Source organism: Natator depressus, chromosome 8 (genome assembly GCF_965152275.1).
Source record: "Natator depressus isolate rNatDep1 chromosome 8, rNatDep2.hap1, whole genome shotgun sequence".
NCBI lineage: Eukaryota > Metazoa > Chordata > Testudines > Cheloniidae > Natator > Natator depressus.
Genome location: NC_134241.1, coordinates 9809211 through 9816817, shown reverse-complemented (window position 1 = coordinate 9816817; position 7607 = coordinate 9809211). Strand labels below are relative to the sequence as shown.

General features: G+C 42.7%; 1 long non-coding RNA gene across 1 annotated transcript in view; it reads right to left on the bottom strand.

Annotated features, from left to right (window-relative positions):
- Positions 1–2421: 2421 nt before the first annotated feature.
- LOC141992739 (uncharacterized) overlaps positions 2422–7607 on the bottom strand; it is a 42864-nt gene continuing 37678 nt past the window's right edge. Inside the window, exon 3 of the long non-coding RNA XR_012640635.1 lies at positions 2422–2549. This is a non-coding gene — a long non-coding RNA (uncharacterized LOC141992739). The remainder of the gene's footprint in view (positions 2550–7607) is intronic.

Here is a 7607-nt window from a genome sequence, read left to right as displayed (position 1 = left end):
TCAAGGAACAAAAAGGACATGAAGTGAAGTGAAGAAATTCTTTAATTGTCTATACACCAATGTTAAGAACCTGGGTAATGAACAAGAGGAATTAGACTTGCTCATTTATGAGCATAAATGTTATTTAGCTAGGGTTACTGAAACCTGGTGGGATGATTCCTATGACTGGAATGTTAAAATCAATGGTTTATATTTATTTAGGAAGGACTGAATGGGGAACAGGAGTGGCACTCTGTCAACAATGTCTTTACCTGGTTCTGAGTCACCGATAACACAAAACAAAATGATCTTGAATGCTTCTGGATCAATGTTCTAGAAGATAAAACACAACATGGGGTATTAGTTGGTGCCTGCTACAGACCATGAACTCTCACTGGGGAACAGGATGACCAGCTTCTTACACACCCATCTATAATGTGTAGGAAAGAAAGTTGCATGATCGTGGGGGACCTCAATTTGAGTGACGTATACTGGAGGTCTCACGCTGCCAGTACTAAAACTTCCTAATTCTAAATATTATAGATGACAATTGCATAACTCAAAAAGTGCGACATCCAACAGGGTGGAACTCTACATTAGACCTCATCTTGACAGCTAAAGAGGAACTGATCACAGAACTGAAAATTAATAGTAACTTAGGTACAAGTGATCATGATTTGATAACATTTATAATGTGCACACAGAATAAAATCCAGAACAGTAAAAATGGATGATGTAGTCATATTGTGTGACTACATCTTATAATCATACGATAATACTATCATCTCAGGAGGATATTAAACAGCAACTACTAAAGTCAGATATTTTTAAATCAGCAGGCCTGTATAACTTGCATTCAAGAGTTTTAAAAGAGCTGGCTGAGGAGCTCACTGAAACATTATTTTGATTTTCAATATGAGTCTTGGAACACCGGAAAAGTTCCAGAAGACTGGAAGAAAGCTAATGCTGTGCCAATATTTTAAAAAGGTAAATAGGATGACTGGGATAATTATAGGCCTGTCAGTCTGACAACAATCCAGGACAAGAAATGGAGTGACTGATAAGGGACTCTATTAATAAATAATTAAATGAGATTAATATAATTAAACACGGGTTTATGGAAAACAGATCCTATCAAACTAACTTGATATCTTTTTGATGAGATTACAAGTTTGGTTGATAAAGGTAATAGTGTTGATATAACAAACTTCTGCAAGGCATTTAACTAGTACCTCATGACATTTTGGTTAAAATTGGAAAGGTATAAAATTAACATGGTACACTTTAAATGGATTAAAAACTGGCTAACTGATAGGTCTCAAAATGTAACGGTAAATGGAGAATCATCATCAAATGGGTGTGTTTCTAGTGATGTCCCTCAGGAATCGGTTCTTGGCCTTACACTATAACTTTTTTATTAATGACCTGGAGGAAAACAAAATCATCACTGATAAAGTTTGCAGATGACACAAAAATTGGGGGAGTGGTAAATAATGAAGAGGACATGTCATTGTTACAAAGCAATCTGGATCACTTGGTCAACTGGGCTCAAGCAAACAATGTGTGTTTTAATGAGGCTAAACGTAAATGGTGTACCTCTGGGAACAAAGAACATAGGGCATACCTACACAAAGTGGGAGTCTATTCCAGGAAACAGTGAACTTGAAAAAGATGTAAAAGCGGCAAAGAGTTCTGTTGCACCTTATAAACTAACAGATGTATTGGAGCACGAGCTTTTGTGAGTGAATACCCACTTCATGTGCATGCATCCGATGAAGTGGGTATTCACCCATGAAAGCTCAAGCTCCAATATGTCTGTTAGTCTATAAGGTGCCACAGGACTCTTTGCCGCTTTTACAGATCCAGACTAACACAGCTACCCCTCTGAAGCTTGAAAAAGATGTGAGGGTCTTAGCTGATAATCAGCTGAACAGGAGCTCACGGTGTGATGCTGTGGCCAAAAGGGCTAATGAGATCTATGGATTCATAAACAGAGAAAACTCCAGTAAGAGTAAAGAGATTATTTTACCTCTGTATTTGGCACTGGTGTGACTGCGGATGAAATATTGTGTCCAGTTCCGGTGTCCATAATTCAAGAAGGATGTCGATAAATTGGAGAAGGTTAGAGAAGAGTGATTAAAGGATTAGAAAAACATGCCTTACAGTGATAGGCTCAAGGAGCTCCCGGGAGCTCACAGATCATGGTGGATTCTTCATCACTGACAAAAGTTGGGTGTTTGTCTAAAAGAAAAGCTCTAGCAATTATTTTGGGGAGGTTCTGTGGCCTGTGTTATACAAGAGGTTAGACAAGGTGATCACAACGATTTCTTCTGGCCTTGGAATCTATGAATACATGCAATTTGTGAAGGGTGAAGAGGTCCTTCATCAATTCACTGAGAGCACTGAACAGTTACGGAGTGCAGTGATGACCAAAAAACATCTTTTCTGGATATTTTACGTTAGAACTCAACATGAAATACTAGGAAAGAAGTAAATTACAAGCCTGTTAACCAAAAATAGGATAGCCTGGATCTCGGTCCCTGGGAAAGGGGTGGATGCAGGAAGAATCTCTGGAAGACACAAAAAAAGAACAAGAAAGTGATTAAATTTTACCAGAACTGACAAGAAAGTTGAAAATAGATATTTTAGCTTTTGGTATTATTTGTCAAGAGACAAATGTATCAAATTGTCTTTTGTTCTAGCTAATAAACGTTCTTTTCATAAGCAGAAAATATAAAAACAAATTTTATGCATGCATAAATGTACATGCATATTTGTGTACATCCAAACTGAGGTACACAAACTCCCCAATCATATACATGTCAGAGTCTATACACACACACACAAACCTCAAGTGATGCATGTGTAGGAGGTTATTTGTGCACATAAGCTGGACCTGTGTGTAAACCACACACCTCCTGGGTGTGGTGCTCTGTCCCTCTTTAGTGGCACCGAGACCATTTAGAAATTAATGAGTCTGCTACAACCTTAGCTAAGAGCCACCACGCTTTTAGCTCATGCAGTACAGGCTCATACATTTAGCTCCAGAGGTCCCAGGTTCAATCCCGCCCACCAGTGACCGGGCTCTGTCAGCGTTATATGTGCACTTACACAAAAACTGGCCAGTAGCAGGAGTATTTTGTTGTAGTGCAGTAAATACTGCAAGCTTTGTCCTGCTCCCATATAAGTCAGTGAGACTTCTGCCATTGATTTCAATAGGAACAAGACTGGGGTCAGGGTGTACATTTTTAATACAGATGGCCTCACTTGCAGTATCTCATTAAGGCCCCGATACTACAAAATACTGCATGCATTGAACTCCACTCAGGCAGATATTTGTATTCTTAAATATGACTAATGACGTTAGCACTAACATCACCTTATAAGTACCAATATCCGCTTATGTCCATGTCTCTACACAGGGCTGTCTATGACTAATGTGTTCAGGAGATCACAGGTCCCAGAAAGTTGAGCACAATTAAAACCACTGATGATGTGAGGCACCAGCTATCTTAATTAGACTTCCCACCAAGAGTGGACAGTTTAAATAAAACAGGATAACCATGCCCAGCATTTAAAGACCTTAAAATATGACACAACACTGCAGCTGGCTACTGTGAATCCTGCTATCAGCAAAGGCTTGCGTGGTCCTTATATGCACAATGAAGATAGGACCCATGGTACTGTACAGGCAGCTGGTGGTTTCATAGCCTCAGTTGCCTTTGGACAGCAAGCACACGTGTGTGCATGTGAATGTCCGCATGTGCACACACAGGCACAATCATGTTTCTTTAAGTTTCCCATCTTACTCTTCAAAACTTAATTCAAATAATTTCAGTGCCTCTTTTTGTTGCATCTTTTCTTACTAATTCGCACTTAAACCACTCGGAATAAAGCAAGCCATTAATATTACTGACCCATTTGTCTCTTTATTTACCTGTCCTTCTTGGGAGCATGTAATTAAGGCAAAATTAATTGTTCAAAAAAGGCAACATGTTGTAACTTGAATCTGTAGTTCCCCTTTGAAAACTTTCCACTAGGTTTATTATAGTCTGAGTGTGTTCTCTTTACATTTTCCATTAATGAACACGATTTCTTGATTATAGTGGTGAAACTGGTAGCAGCGAGCTACATTTACATCAAGATGTGTCTGTGTTCATTTTAAAAAAGGCACAGTTCATTAGAAATGGACCCAGCTGAATAAACCAGTGGGCAAGGTATGTAGGCTTTTTATTTTACTTTATGTTAACGCTGGTGAAATGGAACAAGTGCACCTCGGGGATACATTTCCATAACCAGACAAGCAGACGGGTGAAGAAATTTGACTTGCTATAAAAAGCTCATAACTGCTGAACAATCTTAAAGTCTCAGTAGAAAGAGTTGTCTGCACTGCAGAGTGTATTCCCCTTTCAAAGATTTCACGTTATACATCGCAGTTTCTCTCTCCTGCATTTCATATCTTACAGATGACAGGCCTGCTTTAAAACACAGCTGCTGGCAGGAGGCCAGGGCAGCCCATATTTCACTTAAAGGCTCTCTGGTGCACAAAAGAGGATGGTTGGGGGTAACATGAATCATTGATTCAATCTTAGTGATTGGTCTATAGGAAGAATAGGCCACCTTACTTCTATAAAGTATATTTAATCACTAGAGATGCTGTAGTTTAACTGTCAAACACACACACACACACACACCCCTGAAGTGCCTGTAGGTAGAAGGAAGCAGCCCTTTTATACCAACTCCTGATACATGTATGGGCTGCCTACACTACAGCCACCACACATTCAAGAGATCCAGTGATGACCCGCTAGTGCTTTGCCCCACTTACCACACAGTTTTAGTAAGCAATATAGATGAGACTTGACTACATCCCTGAACCAGGTAACAGCCTTTACCACATCCAGGTACATCCAAGTTTTAGCCTGGTTATGGAACATCGCTAAGGTCCTGTCTGCGCTACATATTGCATCTGTTCTACCACTGGGCCAGACAACAAAGACATTTCTTAAACTAGTTAATATCGAAGGAGAGGAAAGAAATTAAGCTTAATAAATTAGCATGTATATAATTTATCTTTCTAGCTGGATTTTCTGATGAGTTAGGCTGAAGGACAAGATCAATATTTTGAAATTTGGGTACCTAGAGTCAGGAACCTGACTACATATTTAGAACCCTAAACATGTGGCATGATTTTGACTTCAATGAATTTTGGGTGCTCGACACCTCTGAAAAACAGGCCAATCTACCCATTCTGTGCTGTGTGGAAGCGGACATTAGCTTTCACTGCAATTGCACCAAAAGTTATCCCAAGTTAGTGAGACCTTTATGCTCAGATACAAGTATCACAGTTCAGGGCAACTGCACCTGTGTAACCCCTTGTGGTCCACTAAGGACACCCACTATAGGCTCCAAGCTCTTTGGCTGTCACCTCTCTCTCCATCCTGACCACGGGTACCATGGTTACCAAGTTCATACCTATGTCAGATTCAGAACCAGCACAACCATAACTAGTTCAGGCTTTCCTGTATACAGCTTGGGCCTTTGATTTTGGTGTCATTTAATAGGGAATCATCAGACCAGGGCCCACTCCTCAGGCTGGGGGGTTTGCATAACTGCAGGTAGGGAGTTTGCATTCAAGTGTCCCTAGAATTCCCAAGGGAACCCGCTTAATACTTTCTGTTCTGGGAGTCCATTCTTCTCTGGCACATTGTTCAATATAGTCCTTTGAACCACCAGGTCTCACATCTGTCACATCTGCCCAGATTGGGTTGCCAGGCATCTGGTTTTCAACCGGAATGCCTGCTCAAAAGGTACCCTGGGGCGGCTCCAGTCAGCACCGCTGACCGGGCTGTTAAAAGTCTGGTCACTGGTGCAGAGGGGTTAAAGCAGGCTCCTTGCCCACCCTGGCTCTGCATGGCTCCTGGAAGTGGCCGGCGTGTCCAGCTCATAGGTGCAGGGGTGGCCAGGGAGGCTCGAGTGCCAGCTCTGCAGCTCCCATTGGCCGGGAAACACAGCCAATGGGAGCTGCGGGGACGGCAGCTGCTGATGGGGGCAGCGCATGGAGCCGCCTGGCCCCGCCTCCACCTAGGAGTTGGAGAGGGGACATGCCAGCCACTTTTGGGAGCCACCCAAGGTAAGCGCTCCCCAGACCCCACACACCTCACCCCCTCCTACACCACAATCCCCTACCCCAGCCCTGAGCCCCCTCCCACACCAAAACTCCCTCCCAGAACCCGCACCCCCTCCCATGCCCCAACCCCCTGCCCAGAGCCCCCTCCTGCACCCCAAACTCCTCATCCCCAGCCCCACCCCAGATCCTGCACTCCCAGCCAGAGCCCTCATCCCACTGCATCTCAACCCTCTGCCCCAGCCCTGAGTCCCCTCCCGTACCCTGAACCCCTTATTTCTAGCTCCATCCTGGAGCCCGCACCCTAAACCAGAGCCTTCACCCCCTCCTGCACTCCAACCCCTTGCCCCAGCCAGGTGAAAATGAGCAAGAATGGGGGAGAGTGAGTGACAGAGGGAGGGGGGATGGAGTGAGCAGGGGTGGGGCCTCAGGGAAGGGACAGGGTAGGAGCAGGGCAAGGGTTTTTGGTCTTCTGTAGTCCACAAGTTGGCAACCCTATGCCCAGAGAGGTTACATACTATTCCGGCCTATGATAACAAATAAACAATTCATTCAATACAATGGACCCCAAAGATATCTAAACTTAATAAGGTCTCCCAAGGAAATGCATTAAATTGCTATATCTGTCACAGTGAGCACCCAGTGGTGAAGTACTTTGAGAATTTCCAGTTTAGCAACTGTAGAATATCCCACATCATTGGCAAATGCCTCTCCCTTCGCCAGCATAGGTTTTCTCCTGCACTGGGGATGCAAGAACATTGTTCCACCTTAGCCATACAGAGAGAAATTCATATATCGACTATTTTAGCCATATTTTCTTGGGATTGAGCTTTCATATTTATTTCCCTTTGCTGGACCCTCTGGAAGCCTAGAGGAGAAGAAAAGTGAAGGTCAGATTTTGATTCTTCAGTTAAATTGAGCTGCAGTGCAGATATTTTGATAAGAACAAAGTAATGGCTCAATATAATTGAAAACAAAAGATACCCGCTAAGAAGAAACAGTGGCGATAATAAGTTGTGCAAAATCCACACCAGAAACAATATAATCTGACAGGCCTCTTCCAAAAACACTTCAGAAGCAGCTTTATCACTTTCTGAATGTAACTGGTTAAAGTCTACACACTTCATGTTTGCTAAACAAGCAGCTCAGTGTTCTGCTCCCGTCAGGGCTCAACTTCTCAAATAGGAAGTGACAAGGCACAAGTCACAGTTATGACATGGGAACATACAGAATGCTCCGTCACTACTAATTAGGGATTGTTCAGATACAGAGAACTGCCTACTTCCTTTAGGTCAAGGAGGGTCAGCATTGTTCTCTTGGCAACTTCAGTGAAAAACATGTTTTGCCACTTTAAAATCTGACATTAGTAATCATTGGAATCCATAAATCTGAGCTTTCCAGGCCTGTGGGACTGCTCCAAGCTTAATTAGGTTTTGGTTCACAAAATGAATCAGCATCTGTTGCCTGTTCTGTGCACACTACAAATCCAAGGGGGACCACC